Raw genomic sequence first — 25,678 nt, 5'->3', positions numbered from 1 at the left:
TTACTTCCTCCCGAAACCTGGAGGGGGTCAAGCTGGTGTTCTCTTGACCCCCTCCCGGGGGGGTCACTTCCTTGTCGTGGTCAGGAGGCTTTGTGGCCAGTGATCGAGCGAGCTATGTCGGCGGGGGCATCAGTGCTTCTGGGGGTTGGCTGCTCTAGTCCCAGGTCTTAAGCCCAAACTAAACCTGACCCACTGTCCCTTTCGCTATTCTCTATTCTTTTTACCGCCTCTTTTCTGTCCTCAGCTCCCCATCAAGCCTTCTTTTCCACATTCTTTTTTCTCTGCGGCCTTCTTCAGGCCTGCCGTGTTTGCCGTGCGGCGCGACCTGTGATGGAGGGGAATGAGATCCTGGGGATTGAGAGAGCACGCTGCTCTCAACACATCCCTTTGGCTCGGACCTCTCCTAAGACAGATGGCACACATTGGCCCGTGTGTGTCAATCGGCTACCCCTTCGTGGGGCTGGGTCAAGACTGGCAGTTTGGAGGCTAGCTAGGATAACCCCCGTAGTGCTCGGTTCTCTGTCCGCGGGAGCTGGGTATGATCGGGGGGGAAAACGTTGGAGCTAAGCTGTTAGTCGTATATCCCTCCCGAAACCTGGAAGGGGTCAAGCTGGTGTTCCCTTGACCCATGGTGGGTGGGTAAGGGAGGGATGAATATACAATTAATAAACCATGAATTCCAAACAAACACCCCCCCCCCCCCCCCCCCCCCCCCCCCCCCTAAACTTAGCAAAAGAAGGAGACCAGGAACAGACAACTCGGACTCGGATTCGGAGGTCGTTGAGACCTCCGGATTTTGGCCGTCGTGGCTTGTGATGGAGGACGCTGATGACGACAAGCCCTTGTCGGCTCTCAGCCCCTTCGCTATCCAGAAGGGCTTCCAGTGTCTGGCGGAATCACTGAAATCTATCAAGAGGCTGAGGAGCGGAGCATTTTTGGTGGAGAGTCTAAAAGGCAGACACAGCTTCTGCTCAAGGCGACCACTTTTGTGGATAGGGCGGTGAGGGTTTCCCCTCACAAAGGTCTCAACTGTTCAAAGGGGGTTATCAGATGCCCGGAGTTGAGAGGAGTATCTGAAGCAGAGATCAAGAGCGAGCTGTCCTCTCAGGGAGTGACCGACGTTTACAGGGTGACAGTAAAGAAAGGGTCGGACAGAGTCCCGACCAACACATTTTTCCTCACCTTCTGCTGCCCGAATGTCCCCAAGGACATTCGGGTCGGATACCTGATGGTGAATGTAAACCTGTACGTGCCGTCCCCTCTAAGATGTTTCAAATGCCAGAAATTCGAACACGTGCGGGACCGATGCAAGGAGGAAGAGGCGTGTGGCACCTGTTCAAAGGCAGCGCACCAGGGCGAATGCGTCAGTCCAGCCCGTTGTGCGAACTGCGGAGGCGGCCACCCGTCCTCATCAAAAGACTGCCCTGCCTGGATAAAAGAAAAGGAAATCCAGAAGGTGAAGACGGAGAAGAAAATATCATTCTTTGAGGCAAGAAAACAAGTGGAGGCCGCGTTGCCTAAGGCGTCTTACGCCTCTGTCGTCAGACACAGGATGGTGGACGTCGCGGTCCAGACGACGTCCACAGGGACCACGGCGGCACAAGGCAGCCCTTTTAGTTTTGGCGCGAAGCGGAGGGGAGAGGGATGAACAGCGAGCGAGCGCGAAACGTTGGAAAGGTGATAGCCTGGACAGACAGGCAGGCAGTATATGAGGCAGCGCTTTGCCGCACCACTAACTTCGCGCTGTTCTCTGCGGAGCGCATGTTACACGGGCAGTGTGTATAGCTGTGAACAGCTTCGCTGCTGCTGATAAACTGTCAGAAACAGGGTTATGTGCTTTTAAAAAATAATACTCTATGTCAGAATGCAACAAGAAGGGCGCTATGGGTGTGAATGGATGTGTGATTTTCTGACAAATTTAACGATACCAAACATGAGTAGGTTTAATTTCCTACAGGCAGTGTACAAGCGGTCCAAAACTTAGCGAGCACACGAACATTCTGTTCGAACTGAGGAACACACACGAAACGTAGTTCAATTTCAACTCCGTGTTGTGTGTGTACATCGTTTTACTTGGAGATAAAACTTGTATCATGATATACATGCATGTCTCCACGATACAACTGGAAGGAAAATATAGCCGATACAGTTACCTAGAGGTGGCAGACCGCCCCGGAATTAGTGTCAGTATTTAACGGTCAGCTCCACTGAGAACTGCTGCCAGCCACTTAAGTTTCACACTTCTCTCAACATCACGGGAAGAGAGACGGACAGACAGACATATATGCAGGGACAGACATACTGAGAAACAGAGGAACGTGTACGGAGAGAGAAAGGGGAGAGGCACAGAGAGAGAGGGAGAGAGACAGACGCACAGAGAGAGAGAGAGAGAGAGAGAGACGCACACAGAGAGGGGGAGAGAGATTTTCGCCGACTAGATGTTTTGCGTGTCAGTATGTGTGCCTTTGCTTGCGACATGCATTTGGTCAGTCTAAAAGATACACCTTGACGATACCATGCTTTTAGTAAACGATCACAATGTAACGTACTGACATGCATTTGTAAGTTCTAAATAATAAAATCCGTTCCTACCTGAACTTATAAATCCGTATGAACTCCTTGTTTGTAGTTGGTAATCCACTCAGTTGAAGTGTGACACTGACTAAACTCAAACATTTTTTTTCTTTTCTTGTTTTTTCCTTACAATGTGTGTGTGCGGGAGGGAGGGATTCAGGGTGGAGAAAAGAACAGGGCTGAAAATTTCTTTATTCTTTACTTTTTGATTTGTGCCGTGATTCTCCTGCTTGGGGTACGACTTGCTGAAGCATGGGGGAGACAATAGTCATGTGCTCTTGCATGATGACACGTAGTTTGTCATCTTGTGACTGCATCCCTAATACTTTCTTTTTGAGTGAATTGACGACTGCATGTGTTGCCTCCCCCCCTTGTTCCCCGTGTAGTGCCAGGCCAAAACCGTGTGAATGAATGAATGGAATGCAGTGATTTTCTAGGATGTGTTGCTTGGGAATGATGCGTGTTTGTGGGAATTGTTGGCGGAAGAAAGACATGTACTGTTTGATGTCACTATCCAGTGTGTCAACGTCACTGTCTGTCAAGGGTCTTTGATGTGAGATGTTTATGTGAATGCCTGAGAACAGCGTGTTTAGTGTTTTAAACTTCTGGGAAATGTTCCTAGCTCTGAGGTTTATGTCCGCGTCTTGAGTCAGTTCACCTGTTTTCTTGACTACACTGTCACTGATGTGTTCTATTGTTTCTGGCTTGAGATATTTGTGACAGTGGTTTCCAATGAATGATGCTCCGTGGTATGCCTGTCTGTGTATTTTATGCTGTTGAAGTACAGCATCTAAGTGTTGTGTGACAGGGCCAGCCAGGTGTGGAAGGTCAAGCTGTGTCTTGAGATATTCAATGTCTGCATCTTTTTCTTCTACCATGTCTGCTAGCTCACGTTGCTGTTTTTGGAAATCACTGAGTGGTGTGCTGTCTCCTTCAGGCTCGTTAAATACAATCCTAGTTTCTAGCAATCTCTTTTCTTCTTCAGCACTTTGGATCTGACTCAGCTTGTCTACAAACTCAGAAAAGGCTGAGTCGCTGTCTATCTGTTTTCCCTGGCTGGCTATTGACTCTCCTATCTTTTTGTCAAGAGAATGACACTCCCCCTCCAGCAGGTCATGGTGTTTTTTGACCACTCCCAGAAGAATGTGCAGGTATGGGGGAGCCACTTGGCTAAGTTCTATGTCAACAATAGGGTCCCCTGACTACATTGTTGTGCAGGCTGGCGATTTTCTGCTTGGAGTGTTTGTATTTGCTGTAGTCTGTCTTGATGCCCTGTAATGTGCGCTGTGTGATGTTGCCTTCATTGCAGTGAGGTGGATTTTGTGTTTGTGATTTGGATGCTGTGCAGTATAAACATGGGTGTGTCCCCTGAGCACCTGACAGTCCATACAGTTTGAGGAGAAAGTCATAGTCCCCAAACAAGGTCACTTTGACTCTCTTGTTTCGCCATGTCATTGACTGCAGAGCAGTTAGCTGTTCTTTGTAGGGTTCTAAGATTCTTCTCAAATTGTCTGGACTGTCCTTGCAGTCTACAATGGCCAGGAGACACGTGTTGTGTTTTGAGTTGGGGTTGGTGAGATTTGCAATTTGAAGCATGAGTTTGAATGTCCCCCCTCCATGGTCCCCTCCAATTTTTACCCATATCTCATCCTGCGGTATTCTATCATCATGCCATGTCAACTTGTTTTCTCTGTCGTACTGCTCTAATAAGTTTTCTACCATCTTTGGAATGTCTTTGATTTTTCCTACTGTTGTTTCCTCCTCTGTTTGTCTTCCCTCTTTATCGATAAAGATGAGTTTTGTCTTTTCTATTTCTACCTCCCCAAACATTGCTTCTTTCTGCACCTCCCTCTCCTTCCTTTCCCCTTCATGTTCCACACCAATACTGGCATAAAACCTCTTTTGTATCCTGTGTTGTGCCCAGCTTAACCCCATGGCGGCTCTCAGTGCAGACCCTTGTTTTTTGGTCACTTTCACTGGGCCACATCCAGCAGCTTGCAGTATCTGTTGTCTGTGGCTCTGAGCTGATCTTTTGATTTCTGACCCCTGCTGTTTTACTATGGCTTCTTTACTGTTCCCTGAGATGTGCTTTCTGATTTTTTGCATAATTTGAGACCGTTTTTTCTTCAGAGGAGATGATGCTATGGCAGATGATTTACGGGGTTGTGTGACTTTTTTCAACACTATTGGCTGACCTCCAGTTTTGCATCTAACTGTTGATTTGTCTCCTGACTGAAACAATTTCCTGCGAATCAGTCGTGTGCATAATTTTTCTTCTTCTTCAGTAAGAGATTTATTCAGATCTTCATCCTCTGAGTCAACATACACCGTCTTACGTTTCAGTTGTGCGATGGGTGATATAGCTGCGTCAGTGACAGGTGTTTTGGGTGTGATTGGAGATGTGTTTGTGCACAGCGTTCTTGTTTTTTTGACTGGTGTTGATGTGGACTGACAAAATGACGTTGACACACTGTCGTTGGTATCTAAGCAGAGGTCAGACGGATCAAAACTGTCATCCGTGCATTTTTTTTACGGGTGCTGATCGTCTTTTTTTCGGACGACCAGGCTGACTTTTTGAGTGATGAAAAGAGCATGTTTTGCACTGATCCAAAGATAGATCTGGATCGAAAGTTGTCCAGATTTCTGACATTCTGTCAATGTCAAGTGCAACATTTTCATTTGCAGTTTTGAACTGAGAATTTCCATGAGTATGTTTCATTTTTATCATTTTTTTGTAGCACTTGATACAAATGCATGTGGGATGTTTGCCCTCTTCATCATTCGAAACATCTAGACCGAAAAAACGAAACAGTTCAGAAGAATACTTGGCACAAAGTCTTGCATTCAACCCCTTGTCTTTATCTCTTCTGAGAACCCGCTCACCACACACACGACACATATTATCCAAACATCTCAAGTGTTCACTGAAGGTGTGTTGCCCAGTCAGCAATGCTGCCACTACCGCACCAGATTCCATTTTTGTCGGCACTCACACACACACACTTAGGTCAAATAACTGGATGTAACACAAACACTCGGACAGTGTCTGGTAAATCACACAACACACTTAAAGTTCACATTCACTGGAATCATGTACACAAAAATGACAGCAAACAAAAACCGGTGTGCACGAATATGATTAAATGAAAATCACTTAAACAATACACCTTTCTCTGCTGGAAACATAGGCACAAAGAGCGCGGCGCGCGCTCCCCCCCCCCCTCCCCTCCCATCCCAGTGGAATCTAGGTCAGCAGCCGTGCTCCTGACCGCTCACTGAACTCTGAAACTAAATAGCTCTGCTGGAAGTTAAGCGGCACAGCCGTGGGACGCAGACGGACGACGTGCCTACCTTGTTAGAACCGTTGGCCTTGGGTGGAGGCGCCGTGTCCACCCCTTCCCATCCTGTGCGGCAGTCCTCAGGGGGCTGCTGGGCGGGAGCAGAAAGCCTCGGGCGGAGGCACGTTGTCCGCCTCCCGCCCCACCCCACCCTCCGGACCCCCTCGCCCCGCCTCTCGTCTGCCTGGCCCTCGGGCTGGCAGAAGTGGCCAGAAACCCCCCGTACCTCCAAAACTCAAGGAGGGGAGGGTTGCGGCCTCGGCGGGATCGGGAAGAGCCAATGTGGTGGATATTCCGGCTTGGTCGGAATCGGAGAAATTCAGTTCAAAAAATAGATACGCTATCTTAGCCGACCTTCAGCCACCGCAAGCAGAGGAGCAGGGGGTAGCGATGGATTAGGCTGCTACTTTACTTTTTTTTTTTTAACCTTTTTAATGCCAGTGATCCACTGGAACATCTGGGGGTTCTACGCCAATTTCCAGGCACTTCAGCTGCTTTGTCGTGCCTTGAAACCTTCAGTGCTGGCGCTGCAGGAGACTCTGCAAAGAGATGGCAAGGTTTTATCTCTCTCTGGTTTTAACTCAATTTTTAAACCCGCTCAACAGAAGCAAGAGGGATTGACGGGCGGTGGCAGTCAGAGTCACACTTGAGAAAACCATCACTGTCTGCTCTCTGTACCTTCCTCCTTCCGTCCGTGTTCTGAGGCAGGACCTCATGAACCTGGTCGACCAGCTCCCACAACCGTTTCTACTGTTGGGCGACTTCAATGGACACTCCCCACTCTGGGGAAGTGAGATGACATCAGCCCGAGGTCTTCTCTTGGAAAACCTTCTCTCCGATATGGACCTGTGCTGTCTTAACGATAAGTCACCCACTTACCTTCATCTGTCCTCTGGAAAGCTCTCGTGTTTAGATCTGTCGGTCTGCGATCCATCGTTGGTCCTGGACTACGAGTGGAGAGTGCACGACGATCTGCACGGGAGTGACCACTTTCCTGTCGTTCTCCGCCCCACAGATGGAGAAGGTGACTCTCTGCCTGACCGCCTGAACTATGACAAAGCCGACTGGGGAATTTTTACCACGAAGATAAGAGCGGAGCTGCAGGAAGAAACAGTATTAAAAAGCAAGGACCCTGCTGACACTCTGACTCAGATTGTTTTAGATTGCGCCAAAGCAGCAGTCCCATCGTCTACCTCCAAGCCTCAGATGCCAAGAACGTCCTGGTTCAACGCGAAATGTCGGGAGGCCCGTAAGTCTCGGAAGAGAGTGCAGCGACGCATCTTTCGGAGACCGGAGACCGATAGCGTTCGAACCCATCAACAGCTGAGGGTGAAAGCCAGGTATGTTTTTAAAAAGAGCCAGAGAAAGTCATGGAGAGATTTTTGCTCTTCCTTAACCTCCAACACACCCAAGAAGAAAGTGTGGAGGGTTTTAAAAAAAAATTAAGGGCAAAAACGTCTGCCCAACCTTTCATCACCTTAAACTTTCAGACGCTCTGGTCACAAGAAGAAAGCAGTTGCCAATTTGCTTGCCTCCACAACTGAACAGAACTCGAGATCTGCTAACAAATCTGCTCGGTTTCTCAAAACCATAAACCTGACAGAAAAAACACCCTGTAACTTCTCTTCCGGCAACACTGAGAATTACAACCTTCCTTTCACAATGAATGAACTTAAATCTGCCTTTCAGACCTGTACGGATTCCTGTCCAGGAATGGACGAGGTCCATTATAAACTCTTAAAACATCTTCCCGAAACCTGGTTGGACACCCTGCTCAAAGTTTACAACCACATCTGGATCACAGGCTTTTTTCCACCCTCCTGGCGGAAAGCCCTCATAATCCCGGTGCCGAAACCGGGAAAAGACCCCTCGAACCCCTCCAACTACCGCCTAATAGCACTGACCAGCTGCATCTGCAAACTGATGGAGAAGATGGTCAATGGTAGACTGATGTGGAAACTAGAGACCGACGGCCTTCTGGCGAAAGAACAGTGCGGTTTCCGCAAGCATCGCCGTTGACCATCTGGTTCGTCTGGAAACTACTGTAAGAAATGCCTTTGTAAACAAACAGCATGTGGTGGCCATATTTTTTGACTTGGAGAAAGCTTACGATACCACCTGGAAATTTGGAATCCTCTTGGACCTGCATAAGCTCGGCTTCCGAGGACACCTGCCTCAGTTCATCCACAATTTTTTGCAACACAGACAATTCCAGGTGAGGGTCGGCACCACCCTGTCCGACATTCACGAGCAGGAGCTGGGTGTCCCGCAAGGGAGCATTCTGTCGCCGGCTCTCTTCAGCATCAAAATTAATGACATCGTTCAATCCGTTCAGAAGGGATCGGACAGCTCGCTGTTCGTGGACGATTTCACCTTGTATGCAACTGGCAGCACGTATGCCAGCATCCAGCGACGGCTTCAGTTCTGTGTCAAAATCCAGAGTTGGGCAGAGGAGAATGGCTTCACCTTTTCGTCCTCCAAAACTGAATGTATTCATTTTCATAACTTTCGCCAGTTCTATCCGGACCCTGAAATCCGTTTGGGAAAATCCACCATCCCGGCAGTCAAGGAAGCCAAATTTTTAGGGGTCATCTTTGATCAGAAGCTGAACTTCCTCAGCCATATCAAACAGCTGAAAATATCTTGCCAAAAAGCCCTGAACATCATCCGAGTTGTGGCACACACGGGCTGGGGTGCTGATAAGAGAACTCTCTTGCACCTCTACAGAGCTCTGGTCCGGTCCAAACTGGATTACGGAAGTGTAGTATACGGCTCGGCCAGACCGTCTTACCTGAAACTGTTGGACCCTTTACACCACCAAGGGCTCCGTCTCAGCTTAGGTGCTTTTCGCACCACCCCTGTGCACAGCCTGTATGCAGAGGTGGGGGAACCGCCACTCTCCAACCGCAGACTGAAGCTGACCCTAAATTATTATTTGAAATTGTTCTCTGAACCTACAAACCCTGCTTGCAACGCTGTATTCAACAACCCTTTCGACAAGAAATTTAAAGACAACCCAAACTGCATCCCTCATCTTGGACTCCACATTCAGCCGCACATAGAAAATGCCGATCTGGATGTCGGTGGCATCTCAGATTTCTCTAAGTTCCCTGACAGCCCTCTGTGGACCTTTACAACACCTGAGGTCCGATTTGATCTGGCCTCATACCGTAAAGACTCCACCAGTTCTCTGGCCTACAGAACTTACTTTTCGGAACTCTGTCACAAATTTCCCACTTTTCAAAGAATCTTCACTGACGGTTCCAAGTCAGAGGACGGAGTCGCTGCATCTGCGTTCTGTCCCGCCTTTCCTGATCGGCCCTCAACGGAACACATCCTGTCTGACAGCTCGGTGTACACTGCGGAACTGACCGCACTGGTTCTGGCGGTAAAAATGGTTCTCTCTTCGAAACAAAAGAGATTCATGATCTTTTCCAACTCCTTGTCAGCCCTGGAGGCGATCGCCTGCAGGAATATCAATCATCCCAAACTCCTGGAATTTTATGAAGCTTTTACTCTTGCAACGAAGAAAGGATACGAGGTTGTGTTGGCCTGGGTTCCCGGACATGTTGGCATTCGTGGTAACGAAAGGGCGGACCTGCTGGCCAGGAACGCTGTAAAGAAAGAATTATCCACATCCTTTGTACCATACACAGACATGAAGCGGAAGGTGAACACTTATGTTAAGGATCTTTGGCAAGAGGAGTGGAACAAGCTCTTCCAAATCCGTCCAGACCTAAAAGAGACCCTCCCTTCGGGGGTGAAGAACAGAAAGGAGGAGTCTGTGCTGTGCAGACTGCGTGCGGGGCACACTTTTTTTTTTACTCATTCTTACTTGTTGAAGGGGGAAGAGGCCCCTGATGCATTCCCTGTGATGAGCCTCTCACCGTGAAACACGTGCTCCTTGACTGTTGGGCTCTGCATGACGTTAGACACAGACATTACACGGCAGTTTCTTTGAAGACTTTGTTTCGTGATGTCCCTCCGTGGGCGCTGATGGACTTCTTAAAAGAAGTGAACATTTTTAACCAGATTTGAAGGTTTTAAACTATGGAAGTTTTTTTTTTAAACTTTGGAGTGGAAAGTTTGAAGTGGTGACTCGTTTTAATTGGTTGGGTTTTTTTTATCCTTGTAGCAGTTATTAACGCGGCGATAGCCTTGAGATGGCCTTAGTGGTCGGCGAGGCTCTAAGCACCATAATTTCATTTCATTTCATTTCACCACCATTACTTGGGAAATGAACTTTCCGAGACCTATTACTATACGGAAAAATTACAACAATGAATTTTACTCAAAATCCCCCAAAATACTAGGAAGATTTTTTTTTTTTTTATCTAGAATGAGTATTGATTTAATTAAGTGCAACAAGAAAATCAGTTAACCACGTATAACATCAAACGAGCTAGCCAACCACTTTTACATCATACAGAAGCATTTTGAAAGAGACCCCTCTCTATTTATCCAATGTAGCATTCACACAAAAAACAATAACAGCATTTAAATGTTTAACTGAACATAAATACTGGCTACTCACATAGAACAAATTGTTCCCCTTGTGAACTTGGTTAGTCGGTCAGGAAACCCGACTTCAACACACACAGGTTTTATGCAAAACTGGGCATGACATATTGCCACACACAGAACATCCACATGGATGTTACTTTTGAGAGCTCTACCGCGCGTCTGCCTTCCAAAAACCAGTTAAAAAATTTCAGCTGCTGCTGCCCTGAGTACAGTTTGCTAAAAAATAAAAAAAATAAAAATAAAATAAAATAAAATTTAAACCAGCACGTGAAAACCCAAGAAATGACAATATGCAACTCAAGCACACAAAAACAACAGGCGTTCGAAGTTTATACATTGTACAAATCCCATCCACACACATAGGCACACGAAATAGGAAAAAGATCAAAAGGTCAAAAATGTAATCCATCTCGCGACACCAACTCTCACGCTCTCTCTCACCATCCAAACAAATGCCCGAAATAAACAAATACAAAGAGTTACTCCAAATATTTTCAACACAAACAACACGGACACGATACAATAAGGCACCAATACTTCATGCTATAATCCATGTCAGCGTTCGGTGGGTTATGAAAACACTGAAGAACACACCCACCATGCACACCCCCGAAAGCGGAGTTTGGCTGCCAATATGGCAGGGTAAAAACGGTCATACACGTAAAAGCCCACTCGTGTACATAGCAGTGAACGTTGGAGTTGCAGCCCACGAACGCAGAAGAGATTCAAGTGAGAAGAAGAATTTGAAATAAACTGATCTCAAGACACTCAGTAATTTGCCAGCTATTCTCTTCATTGAGCAACTCTCTCTCTCTCTCTCTCTCTCTCTCTCTCTCAGGCTCTCTCTCGTTCTCCTGTGACATTTTATTTTCATATACTACTTCACTGTACGCTCCCTGATTCCCCACCTCCTCCACTGATTATAGCTATGTGTATCTGTATGTTCTTTTTCATATGTGGTTCGTCCGTCGGGATCGACGAGGACCATCTAGTCACCCTGGGGGTGGGTGGGTTGGGCTCTGTGGGTGCGCAGATGACTGGTCAGGCCAATCCGCGCCCGGAAGGTTCTGACGCAGTGTGGACAGGGGATGGTGGCGGCTGTCGGGGACTTGCAAGCCCTGCTTTTCCTGGCCTGTCTGCATTGCTCTGCTGCAGCGATTCTGTTGGCCTCACAGGATTTGGCGCCTTTCTGGACAGCTGAACGCGACTTTGGTCTGTCCATTGCATTCAGCTCCCATGTGTCGTGGCTGATGTTGAAGGCCTTCAGAGAAGATTTCAGAGTGTCTCTGAAGCACTTCTATTGGCCTCCATGGGAGCGCTTGCCATGTTGGAGTTCGCCGTACAGCAGTTTCTTGGGGAGCTGGTGGTCTGGTATGTGAACTACATGGCCTGCCCAGCGCAGCTGGGCCTGCATCAAGATGGTGTAGATGCTGGGCAAGTTTGCACGAGTGAGCACCTCTGTGTCAGGGATCTTCTCTTGCCACTTTATGCCGAGAAGTTTTCTGAGGCTGGCGGTGTGGAAGTGGTTCAGCTTTTTGGCATGGCGTTTGTAGACCGTCCATGATTCACATCCATAGAGCAGTGTGGTGAGAACTATGGCCTTATATACTTTGAGCTTCGTCTCCAGGGTGATGCCTCTCCTCTTCCAAACGTTCTTATGGAGTCTGCCGAAGGCAGCACTGGCTTTGGCGAGTCTGGCATTCACCTCGTCGTCGATGACAACTGTGCGAGAGAGTGTACTGCCCAGGTATGTGAACTTGTCCACCGCGTTCAGTCGTTGCCCGTTGATGAAGATGTTTGGTTCAATGTAAGGCTTTCCTGGAGCTGGCTGGTGCATCACCTCAGTCTTCTTTGTGCTGATTGTGAGGCCAAAGTTGTCACAGGCAGCAGAGAACTTGTCGACGCTGTGTTGCATGTCAGCTTCGGAGGCAGCGTTGAGAGCACATTCATCAACAAACAGGAAGTCGTTGACGGTGTCTACCTCACCTTGGTTTTTGCTTGAAGCCTCCTGAGGTTGAAGAGTGAGCCATCTGTGCGGTACCTGATGCCAATGCCTACGTCAGCGTTTCTGAAGGCATCTGTCAGCATGGCTGAAAACATGAGACTGAACAGGGTGGGGGCAAGAACACACCCTTGCTTGACTCCGTTGGAGACAGGGAATGGTTCTGAAGTCTCTCCGTTGTCTTGGACTCAGGCCAGCATCCCATCGTGTAGTTGCCGTATGATGGTGATGAACTTTCTGGGACATCCGTACTTCGCCATGATTCTCCAAAAGCCATCTCTGCTAACAGTATTGAAGGCCTTGGTCAGATCGACATAGGTGGAGTAAAGGTCGGCGTTCTGTTCCTGACACTTCTCCGAGAGCTGCCTGGCAGCAAACACCATGTCGATAGTCCCGCGTTCTTTCCGGATGCCACACTGGCTCTCTGGTAGGAGACCTTGCTCAAGGTGCGCTATGACGCGGCTGAGTAGTGGCCAGAGTCTTGCCTGCAACGGACAGCAGGGATATTCCACGATGGTTGTCACAGGCCTGACGATTTCCTTTGCGCTTGTACACGTGTATGATGGAAGCGTCTTTGAAGTCCTGTGGAACTGTCTCATGCTGCCAGATGAGCTGGAACAGCTGATGAAGCTTCTCAGTCAGCGCCATACCACCTTCTTTGTAGACCTCAGCTGGAATGGAGTCTGAGCCAGGGGCTTTGCCATTAGATAGCAGACGGATAGCTTTCTGGGTCTCCTCCAAAGTTGGAATGGCATCCAACGACTCACTGACTGGCACCTGGGGGAGTCGGTCGATGGCTTCATCATTGATGGTGGAAAGGCGGTTCAGTACGCTGTCAAAGTGTTCAGCCCATCTCTCAAGGATCCCGTCCTTGTCAGTGATCAGGGTAAAACCATCAGCACTGAGGAGTGGAGCAGATCCGGAGGTGGTGGGACTGCAGACTTCTTTCAGGCCGTTATAGAAGTTCTTCATGTCGTTCCTGTCTGCAAAGCCCTGGATCTCATCAGCTTTGTTGCTCAACCAGGAATCCTGGGATACGTGCACTCTTCAGTATGTCTTTCTTTGACTGTGACTTGGGATCTTCAATGTGGGCTCTGTAGGCTTGGCGTTTGTCTTCCAGCAGCTGCTTGATCTCAGTGCAGTTCTCATCAAACCAGTCTTTGTTCTTCCTGGCAGAAGGCCCAAGGCACTCCATGGCAGTGTTGTACACCGTCTCATGCAGTGCGCCCCATGCTGCCTCCACATTCTGGTTGTCCAGCACGGTGGACTCAAGGCGTTCCTCCAGGGTGTCAGCAAAGCTCTGCTTGATGTTGCCTAGCTCCAGCTTGTTGACATTCAGGCGTTTGGGTGCTTTCATGCCCTGAGGCCGTCTCTTGGGCTGGATGCGGAGGTTGAGTTTGGAGACGATAAGGCGGTGGTCTGTCCAGCACTCGGCGCCGCACATGGCCCTCGTGACTCGTACGTCCTGCCTGTCCCTCTTCCTGACGATGACAAAGACGATGAGAATGCCCAGAGTGAGGATGCATCCATGACGTCCTGTTACGGGTAGGGAGGCAGAAGACGGTGTTTGTGATAAGAAGGTCGTGCTCGGCACATGTCTGGAGAAGTAGTTGACCATTGCTGCTACAGTTGCCAACCCCATGCTTCCCAATCACGCCTTCCCAGGAGGTGCTGTCACAGCCAACTCTCGCTTTAAAGTCACCGAGAATGATGAGCTTGTCTGCGTTGGGAACAGTGATGATGACAGCGTTCAGGTCCTCCGACGGTAGAACTTGTCCTTGATCTCATCCGGGTTGGTCATTGTGGGCGCGTAGGCGCTGACAATGGTGGTCAGTAAACTTCTTCCCGTTGCATAAAGGGAGTTTCATCGTCATCAGGCGATCGTTCACTCCTTTCAGGGGGCCAGCGAGCTTGCCAACGAGGGTTGTCTTCACTGCAAAGCCAACTCCAGCCTCGCGTCTCTCTTCAGGTCCGCGACCACTCCAAAAGAAGGTGTAGCCTGCGCCTCGCTCACAGAGTTCGCCTTCTTCTGCCAGTCTGGTCTCACTTAAGGCAGCGATGTCGATGTTGTACCTTGCTAGTTCACTCGCAATGAGTGCTGTGCGTCTCTGTGGTCTGTCCGAGTCGCCTCTGTCCAGAAGCGTACGCACGTTCCATGTGGCAATGGTCAATGGGGTGCTCCTTGTTTTCTTCTTTCTTTCCTTTGTGTGTCGACCGCTTCAGCGAGTAGGGTCCCCGTCAGCCGCGGTATGCTGACTAGGGTGGTGTGGAGCAGGCAATGTTTAGGGCACCTTTTCTAGCCCCTTCCTCATGCCATGGAGGTGAGCAGTGCTGTCCTGAAGAGGGCTGCTCAGTCGCTCAGGGGGCTGCCGATCTCCACCGCTGCTCCAGTCGGTGAAAAACGACCCTATGGCCTGAGCCACCTGTGTGCAGGTCCGCGGCTACGACCGTGCCAGTGTACCCAAACCTGTCGCTTCGTCGCTCGCCTGTCGCCACAGAGCTTGGGGAAAATGATGGTATGGGATGAAGGATGACTGATGACTTGCGCGATGACTTTGTTTATAGTTAGGAGGAGTTGCGCACCGTCGACCTCACTCTCTTGTCCAAGACCGTCTGTATCCAGTGGCAAGACGAGGTCAAGACGACTGGAGATGGAAACGGATGCAGTGGATGACCAGGAGGCCCTATGTGCCTCATCCTGCCCTCAGCACTCCACAGTGCTCTGCTGCAACCACCTTCCTCTCCGTTGAACCATGAAGGTTTCTTCCGCAGATTCCGCCGGATCCAGTCTTCACATGCTTCGGGGTAGACAAGCCCAAACTCACCGACGGTTTGAGACCTGTCGGCTACCCTCACCTAGTTTAGCCAGCCTGTCAAAGCCGTTGCCCGGGGGTTGGGCGCTGCCGCATGCTAGCAGCTTTTAGGACCCATTGGTGAGAGCTGGGTGCCGGTGGGGACCAATAGAGGACGAACCACTCCCGGAAGAGCGTGACAACTCCCTTCCCCCCCCCCCCCCCCCCCTCTAGAGGTACCACCCCTCCCGTGCACCCCCTAAGTAGTAGTAGTATCACAGTGGTATTAGTAGTAGTAGTTGAGAGTCGTAATATACATAATGTGTGTGTGTTGGGGGGGGGGGGGGAACCCAGTGATTTATTGGCATAGATTTGTTATGGGCAAAATAATGGAGAATTATTCTGAAACAAAATTTATTCTCAAAAGATCACTGAATCCCAAACGGCTCATCTCCAAACTCTTCACCTTTTGTCATTGAACCGAGTTTGAAATTTGTGTCTGCTACATTATTTTCATTGACGAACATTTAATTATTTATAACAACAGCATTCACTTTCGTGGTGTCAAACGATGTTGTTTGATAGCTCTCCATAAGACGATGGCTTCGCCTTTCAACAAAAGTAAGTGTAGATTCATCTGATTCTTATATTTGGAACAACAATTGCGGTCACTCATTAATGGTTCAGTCAAGTGGACGACACAAAAATCCCCAGTTTCTTCCTTTTCTGAGTCTTCCTCTGTCAGAGTACAGTGTTCCCACTGGTCCCTAATATGTGAACATAGGTTTTTCACATTTATTTACATGATTATAAAGCCAGGTAACATCTTGCAAATCGACGAAAGGCTTGAGTCAAGGTCAAGTGACAATGCCAGTTTCACTTCCGTGCCCATTATGGTGCAAAGCATAAACCTATTAAAAAAAAATATATATATATATATATCTAAAAAAGCGAGGGGGAAAAAACTGAATCAAAACATATTTTTAGGCCCGTTCATGAAACAAAGTAGAAAATAGAAATCATATATTTACAAAAATGCCTTTGAATTAGTGCGCTGCAACTATCGCGTATATTCAAGTATGAATATGAGCGGGCATTTGGTGTGATGATCATAATTATCATCGTCATATCAATTTTAAGGTGTGTAGTGGTGTAGGTCTGATAAGGCCTTTTGCCCGCTTGAAGTGGGAAGAAATGGAGAACCCCCACGTGATGTTTACCTGTATTTTTGCATGCTGGGAATGTTGAACAAAATAACCCAGCAAACTCAGTAGGAATTAACGGTCGTTAGTTTAACATATATGTTTAATGTTTATTTGGTATTAGACGAAATGGTTCCACAATTTAAACATTTGGTGCCACCACAACATGATAACCCTTGGTCTTCAGATTTAAGTCCAGTGCTTTCACCACAGTTGTCGTGCCTGTCATAAAAAAACATGATGTTGCTCAGCAGACACAGTAAAACACTTTGTGGACTAGTATTTGTCTGTGGAACACTTCTTTTACATGGTGTTGCTGAAATTATATTGATGAAAGATTTCATTATCTAGCAACACGTATGACACTTAAGTCTTGAGCAACATTAGGATACTTTGATGTTGATACAGTACTGTACTGTATAGTGTATTTGCACATTAATTTTGATGTTGTATTTCATATCCTATAACAAGGACTGTTCATAAATATGGATAAAACCAGAGATTATTCTCTTTATATAGATATAGATATATATATATAGATATATATATATGATTCCTTATTCTTGGACACAGTGATGTTATTTTCGCAACAATAACAAAAACATGTTTGTGATTCCAAACTGATTTACCAACACTGCGCACAGAAAGAAAAAGGACAGAATACATATTCTATGCATAATGTTTTCTATTGCTTTTTATCTGGAATAATGCACAGAGATTGCAGTCAGAGAGGCAGTTCAGCAATTTCTGATAGTTGTTACTTTGACACACACGAAAAGCCTGCAGACCAGCACAGCCATCCTTCAGTAGACCCAATATGAAAGAAACCGGAATCTCTTTTAGTTCAGGAATGTATGTATCTTTCTATATGATGTTATAATATATGGATACACACACACACACACACACACACACACACACACACACACACACACACACACAAGCACACTGACAACACACTCTCACGCAAATTATACACAGTACACACACATAATTATGAGATTTTGCCTATCTGTCTGTGAAACAAGGAGCAGAGTAGCCTGATGGCATGGCCTCCATTCTTCTACAGTCATCTGACTGCTTGCAGCACACAGGATTCGGATTTACCAGTACTTTGTTAATTGCCTTTGCATATTCACAGCGACTTACGTTGTGGACAAATGCCAGAATGGCAAATAATTTAACTTGAACATCTACAAAATCTGTTTGAACAATTGAAGTAGTTTGAATACAGCTGTCAACTCAAGTGTTATAATGACTACCAAGTTAAACCAAGTCAACAACTCAAGTGTTACCCAGATAGATTGCTCCATTTTTTTTAAATTGCTTTAAAAAATCAAATCAAATATTAAAATAAAATGAAAATAAAAAGCATACGCTGTTTCAGGATATTGTGATAGGTAAGTGAGAGTATCCTACTACCATAACATGGGACTTTGTGACAAGGCTGCCCTTTGCATCAGCAGCTGAGCAAGGCCTAAGATGCCTGCTGTGTTTGTCATGACTCAGCAAAGACAAATCCATAGGTGGATCTATAGCACTCAGTTGTGTGGTCCCAGTCTTCCCATTTGAACCCATAATTTCTTCAACAATCTGATTTGGAGCCAGTTCTTGTTTAAAAATAAATAAATAAATAAATAAATAAAATAAAATAAAATAAAATAATAATAATTTTTTAAAATTAAAAATCCCACAATAAGTGAATAACATTTGGCTCTGAGGGGTTGAATCCAGGTTCTCCATCATCAGTCCACAATACTATCCATTTTTCCCACGGCTGCTGGTGACTTAACAAATTGTCAGATCAGTTTGACAGGAATGTCATTACTGTAGACTTCAAAGATGACACAAAAACCAACTGAAAATATGTGTAATCAAAATTTCATCTTTCCAAACAAAATCATTGATACTCTAGTTTCCTTGTTCTTGTGGACTATTTCCAGAGAAATAGTAACACCAGTTTACAGAGGGATGCTTAGACTCTGTATATTCCTATCACAATATTGCTATTATTAGTATGTATGTTCCATAAAATTGTGTTGCAGTGTTAAACCTACTACTGTGCATACAAGCAAATGTGTGTGTGTGTGTGTGTGTGTTTGCATTTAGTTACAATAGTATGGTATTGATGCCAGTGTGTCAAATGAAACACTTGCCATTACTTTCTTGTTGGAGATACAGGTGGTGTATTTGAATGGTTTCCTATAGCTATGAATCCTGTCTTTGTCTGGTCTTAGTATCTTTAATGTTTGTTTCTTATGGCTGGCATTGATATTTTTTACTTTCAGTTAATCTTTCTCTGCAATTTACTTTAGGGGTGAAATTTTCTTGCTGCAGTGCATCATTAACTGAAGTCACAATTATTTGGTAACTGTAAGCCTAGTGCTAATATATATATATATGTGTGTGTTTTGAATGATGTAATGAGTGTGTGCAGTACAGTTGTGGGAGTGAAATAAGCTAGTATGCAAGAGCTGTTTGAAAAGTGAGTGGTTCAGAAAGCCATGCAGATAGCAAAGTACTATCAACTGCTGCCATCAGGACAATACTACAGAACTTTTAAACTGAAATCTAGAGCTCTGAGGACTTTTATTCCATGTTCAATACACCTTTTATATTCTTGAGAACTATGTACGTGTATGTGTGCATATGAGTGTGTGTTTGCTTTCATGTGAGTACATGTGAAAGTATGTGCATAATAGGTTGTACTTTGTTCTAGTTTCTCAAACAATCTATTTAGCTTAAAATGAGTTTCTCAAACAATCTATTTAGCTTAAAATGCATGACAATGTGTATTATGAATGTGCAATGTGCAGGATGACTCATTGAATGTGCAATCCAATATATCTAATGTCAACATTCATGTCTTATATAAAAAAAATATATATATATTCACAAATATGATGTAATAATAATTTATTAGAATGTTTTTAAAGACAATATGTGAAATGCTTTTATTTGAAAACTTTTAAGTTCATTTCTCCAGTTTTATCAAGTAATGTTTAATGTTGTTTTCTTGTGTGTGTGTGTGTGTTCGTGTGTGTTGGCTGATTGTCTGGTGGTATTTTGTCACACCTGGTGCAGTTTCTCTTTGTGAGTTAATAAAGTTATTCTTATCTAATCTGATCTTATCTTGTCTAGTTTATTGATTTTGGGATTTTTTTTTTTTTTTTTTTTTTTTTTTAGAGTATTTTCATAATCCCTTGGGAATTATGATGATGGGCGCAATAGCCGAATGGTTAAAGTGTTGGACTTTCGATCTTAGGGTTCTGGGTTCGAGTACCGGTAATGGTGCCTGGTGGGCAAAGGGTGGAGATTTTTCCAATCTCCCAGGGCAACGTATGTGCAGACCTGCTTGTGCCTGAACCCCCTTCATGTGTATACACAATCAGAAGATCAAATACACACATTAAAGATCTTGTAATCCATATATCAGCGTTTGGTGGGTTGTGGAAACAAGAACATACGCAGCATGCCCCATGAAAACAGTATGGCTGCCTATGTGGCAGGGTAAAAACGGTCATACACATAAAAGCCCACTTGTGTACATACGAGTGAACATGGGGGTTGCAGCCCATGATCAAACAAGATGAAGAATTATCCGTTCTTACCACACTCCAAAAACCGTATCAGATGTGTTTCTGCCAACTTAGTGATTCTAGTATGAATTCAGATGTGTTATTTTATTCCATATTCTTTTTTTGGTTGTTTTTTTTTCATATGCAAATCTTTACAAAGAATTTTCCTGACTTTCAGATGTTGTATTTTCTTCTGTGAGATTTATCTTCGGGGATTCTTTCTTTCCCATTTTTCTCCCAGAAAATCATTTTATTTCATTTCACTTCACTGCTATTTGTATTTTGAATGTAAAAGAGGTATGGTTACATTGATGTGTGTTGCCTGATTTGTGTAACACTTGTGTACATATGTTTTCTCATTTGAATTTTTTTCTGCGACCATTACATTAAACTAATGCATTTGGTAAAGAATCATTAAATGGGTGTACATCAAGCATCGCATAACAATCTACAGACTGGCATTCCCCACTGAATTGTAGTAAGACATGACAGATTCTAATGCAGATAAATGTGTTCTTCTCCAGGAGAGATGATGCTCACAGCTATGCATATTTTATGTGCTTATAAAGTTAGATAATCTTGGGGATACAGGATCATACATATGCAGTGATTATGCTAAATTACATTTATTACTGAAGTACTGATTGTTAACCAGGTGAATTACCTAATCCAGCAGATTTTGTCTAGGCTTTACTGTAGATAAGCAAGAAAAATGAGTGGACTTGTGTCCTAAAGCACCCAGTAGGGAAGTGAGTGTCTCAGATTTACTTCATGCACAGACGATGATTTTTACTCTGGTGGTGGTCTGGGTGCTGATCTTTTGGCTGAGACAGAAGTTCCTCATGCAACTTGCACTTTTCACCACATCACACATAAAAGAAGCCACAGCAACATGACAGTTACATGTTTTAAAAAAATCACTTTGATAGCAGACAATTGCACTTGGAAACAAAGAAGAAAACACATGTGGTATTGCACTGTGGTGACATGGCCTCCCCATAGTTACCAGCCCAAAATTCTTAACAAGCATTTGTGACAAGAAAGTAATACAAAACAAAATAATACAAAACTACTTCTGTTGCACAGTCTACAGCATTGTAGCCACTAGCCCTTGGTCCCCATCTCAGAACTGCTTCAGCTGGTGTGATTCAAGAATAAATCCAATCATTTTCTTGCTGGCTTGATTAACAGCATCTTGCCATAATTTGGTTTGGTTTTGTGTATGTTCATTTTTCTTGTTGCTGATTTTTGGTTGCTTGTTGCTGACCTGACATCCACACTGTGTCAGTTTTGTTACTACCTTGCTGCTCATCCCGAGTGCCTATACACAGTCATACCCAGTCCCAGTTCTGCTTGCTGCACTCCACAGGGATCTTTCAATGTTAGGTTGCCATGAGACCACACACCAGAGGACAAGCTGCACAATACCAGAAACTTAACATGACAGTAGTTTGTATGAAGCAAATGACACCCCAATATATAAGAAAATTAAGGTTTTTTCACATCATGGATCTCCTGTCTCACAAGAAGCACATTTACAACGCAAACAGCTTCATGTCTGGCATTAGTGATTGGGTGCTTCTTGCTGCTTTTGTGTTTGTTCTGGGTGGAATGATAATGTCTTATTAATGACACTTAGTGCTGGTATCATGGGACAGACACATAATATGACACATAGTTTTAGTTGTTCATCCATTGCAGTCAATGAGGACCTCAGCATCTTTACTAGGCAGTTCACTAGACACAATGTATCTGAAGACACTAATCAATCCAATTTGGGCATAGAATGTCCAAGCTTATTGATTGATTGATATAGATACTTATATTGCACCTATTCTTGGTTAGAAACCAAGCATGAAGCACTTTACAAACACTGTCATTTGCATAATTGGCTGCCAACCTGGGTAGAGCCAGTTGAGAGCTGCCTGTAGGTGCTCATCATTCATTTCCTGTGTCATCTAGTCAGGCTTCAGTCATGCACACACATGTATGATATTTAAATAGATTTTACTTTGAATTTTGCCAAGACAACTCCCTTGGGTTCTTTTACATGTGCTAAATGCATGTTACACATGGGACCTCAGTTTATTGTCTCATCTGAATGAGTAATGTCCAGAGCACCACTCCAGGTGTAGGAGTGGAGAGGGAGAAAAGTCGAGCTGCTTCTGTCAATAAACAATCCATTTTTCTTATGTGTGGTTTTGTCACATTTGGGCTTGTAAAGACTGTCTTTGAGGAAACTGATGTTGGCTTCTGCTTCCAACTTATGAGGAGTCATGAATCCTTGCCCTTGAAATCTGCTGTCCTGCTAATTGTCAAAAATTACTTTCAGAGCTATAGGATTAGGAGGATACACCAGGATTTGTGTTCTCATTAACAAGCTGATTTATCCTTGTTCAGATATTCAGTGATTAAAATCGACCAGTTTCTTTGTTGTTGCATTATAACTGGAGTGGATTTGACTTTTGTGCTTGTTTGTTTTTTTTATATACATGAAAGCATGCTTTATTACCCTGTTAATGTTCTTTGAGATTAATGTTTACAATATCCATTTAACAATTAAGTTTTGTATAGTTACTGGATAGTGTTGATTGGCTTTTGCCTGAAGTTGAATCTTTCATTATGGTCCATAGTGCCTTCTGCCAGACCCCTGTGAAATGTATTCTCGGAATTCTGGTGTTGGAGGTGTTTTTTGCAAAGGATAGGGTAGGTATGGGTAATTGCAAGCAAGGTGTAATTGCGAATGATTTGTATACCGCCCCACTTCGAAGCATTCTTAATGGTTGCATTTCACAATTTAATGTCTGCTTCGACCTTTTTCTAATACGTCAGTGAATATCCATTTCCAAGAACCAGTCAAACATCAGCTATTTCTGGCTATTTCAGCGCTCTTTCTTCTCTTCACACACCACTGCCGACCAAGGTTACAAATGTGCTTTTAAAATCCTAAAATGAAGGGAAGCAAGTTGTAGAACTTGAACTTTGACACAGTTTAAAATAGTTGATTTGGTTAGATATGTTGAATGCACATTACCAGTGCTGGAAGAATTTAAGAAAGCATATTGGTCACAGATTAGAATGCCAGTTTTGACAGGATTCTGCAAAATAGTGTTGTTTGCAATTCGACTATAAAATATTTGGATGTGAGTCTATTTGCGAACAATGCAGCACTGTTACCGAGCACTCTGAAAAGGGTGTGTTGGTGTGGGGTGTGTATGTTCAAATGTCTGTCTGTGTGTTCAAAATCAACAATTCAACAGTCTGGTGCAATGTTCCAATGATATGTTATGTCTAATGAGTTAAAGACCTGCTTCTGTTTTAATAGTCTACATGTATCTAAACCCATCATTCACAATTAGACTTGACCATTTGCATTTACCCACAGGCACCCCTGCTATTTCAAACGTCTACAAAATGTTGAAAGGAATGAGCAGACAAACTTTTCCAGGTCCAGCCAGTCAAAGACAGCTTTCAAAAGCAAAAGAAATATGTTTAACTATCCTACAACATGTTATCTTTACAGTACACACGTTGACCTGGTTTGCAGCTTTGCCACATTTTAGCAACTTCACTACTGCTACAACCTCCTTATAAAGTATTGGAAAGTCATCCTCATTTGCGAATCTTGCACTGTTAGTACACTTGGATCTTCTTTGCTCTGTTTGTTGCAGAGATCAGAGCAGTACTCAGTCCACTCTTTTATGGTGTCTTTTTCCTTGTGAGACAGTTGTGGTCTTTGGCCTGAACAGAACCGACTTTACTTTGTTTTGTTTCTGTTTGGTCTGGTCTTTTCAATCTTAAAGGTTTTCTTTGTGTCGTTGTTAAGGTTTTACTCAATGTCTTCACGCTGTTGTTCAGACCAATTTTCATTTGCATTCTTGATTTTTTGACAGATCCTCATGTTTATTGCACTGCCTTTCCTTTCTCAGTTTTCTTCTGTGGTTTTAGGTGTCTTTTAGTGAGCCCTTGATGCAGAAGTGATGCTGCACATCGCCAAGGCCAGCTCCGCCTTTGGCAGACTTGTTTGTGGAACAACAAAGACATCAGGCTCAGCACCAAAATCAAAACCTACAGAGCTGTTGTACTGACCACCTTGTACTGCTGTGAAACATGGACGACATATTGCAGTCACATTCAACAGCTCGAACAGTTTCACCAGAGATGCCTATGAAAGATCCTCGGCATAAATTGGCAAGACAGGGTCTCCAACCTCCAGGTCCTAGAGAGGAACAGCCTGCCCAGCATCAAAAGCCTGCTGATCCAGTACCAGCCATGCTGGACAGGCCACGTTGTCCGCATGACAGACAGCAGGTTCCCGAAGATGCTTTCGTATAGCCAGCTGAAGGAAGGCCACCGCAAACTTGGAAGACTCTGCAAGCACTTCAAGGACACCTTGAAGACAAACCTCAAAGCCTGCGACATAGACATCGCTTCCTGGGAAACTGATGCCCTTGACTGCTCTTGCTGGAGGATGCTGTGCTCTAGTGACATAAAGACGTTTGAAAACAAGAGAACGCTGGTCATTGAGGAGAAGCGTGAGCGAAGGAAGCAGGGCTCAACTTCTGGAGACGTTTTCCCTTGCAACACCTGTGGGAAGTGCTGCGCATCCAGAATCGGCCTCTTCTCCCATATGAGGACACACACTGACAAATAAGCCTGCCTGCCTACTCATCTGTCAGTCCGACAGGAGACTCCAACAGTGTCACATATCTCCAAGATAATATTTGTGATCCTTGGTTGGATTTCTATCAGCTTATCTTTTGTACCTCTGTTGCTGATTCAGTCATCACTTGGTTCATTGTTTCTGAGGGCTTCGTGTGCAAGCAGTGGGGTAAATTTTTCTCCTTCATCTGCTAAGCATTGTTCAGCAGTGTCAGGATCTTTCAGTTTGTTAGGTTGAATTTGAAACAGCTGTTTTTTCCTCCCATGTTCCTTTACTGTACTACAAAGTTCACCATGACAAGGTTGTGGTCATGGCCAAGGTTAGCTCCTGGGAACATCCTTGTTTGAGCCATAATGGTGCCAGACCTGTTCCGCTTCTTTGCAACAATATAGTCTGCTGTGATGCTGGCTGTTTGGGGAGTGGCATGTCAGTCATCAGAATGCTGTACGTTTACAGTTACTAAGAGTGGTACCAAGAACCAAGTCATTATCATTGACAAGTTTTAAGCAGGTGTAGCTCCCTATCATTTATATTCTCATTACAGTTTGGGCCACAGAAATGACTCCGGTCTTCCTGGGCTTCTGTACCAACCTTTGCATTGGATGTCTTTCTTGTTAACCTTATTGAGTTTATTTTCAGTCTGGTCATCCATCAGCGTAGTCTGATGTGGGGTATACATTTGCACAACAGTGATCTTGAATAGTTTGACTCATTAGTGGATGGACATGATCCTGCTGGGAACTGGACTGCATCCCAGTACTGCATTCTTTATGTTCTTGTGGACCAGAAAAATCCACTCCATGTACATGTTTGTCCTCTTCTCCACTCAGGTATGATATACGTCCTTCTTCTGTCTGTATTTCTCCATTGTTTTTCCATCAATTTTCGCGAAGCCCAAGGGTGTGCTGGGTGAATCTGCCCATCTCATGGATGAGTTCTTTTAGTTTTCCAGAGTGTTCTTACGTTCCAGGTGATGAATGCAATATTTTTCCTTTCACAGATAGT

At 44.9% G+C, this 25,678-nt stretch overlaps 1 protein-coding gene across 3 annotated transcripts in view; it reads left to right on the top strand.

Moving 5' to 3' along the window:
• Positions 1 to 15,694: 15,694 nt before the first annotated feature.
• Positions 15,695 to 25,678, top strand: part of LOC143289065 (uncharacterized) — a 29,009-nt gene continuing 19,025 nt past the window's right edge. For all 3 annotated transcript variants that reach the window (XM_076597887.1, XM_076597884.1, XM_076597885.1), the window contains exon 1: positions 15,695 to 15,851. The gene's annotated coding sequence lies outside the window, so the exon portion shown is untranslated. The remainder of the gene's footprint in view (positions 15,852 to 25,678) is intronic.

Source organism: Babylonia areolata, chromosome 13 (genome assembly GCF_041734735.1).
Source record: "Babylonia areolata isolate BAREFJ2019XMU chromosome 13, ASM4173473v1, whole genome shotgun sequence".
NCBI classification, from domain to species: Eukaryota; Metazoa; Mollusca; class Gastropoda; order Neogastropoda; family Buccinidae; genus Babylonia; species Babylonia areolata.
The sequence above is the reverse complement of the archived record's forward strand: the minus strand, read 5'-3'. Positions and strand labels throughout refer to the sequence as shown.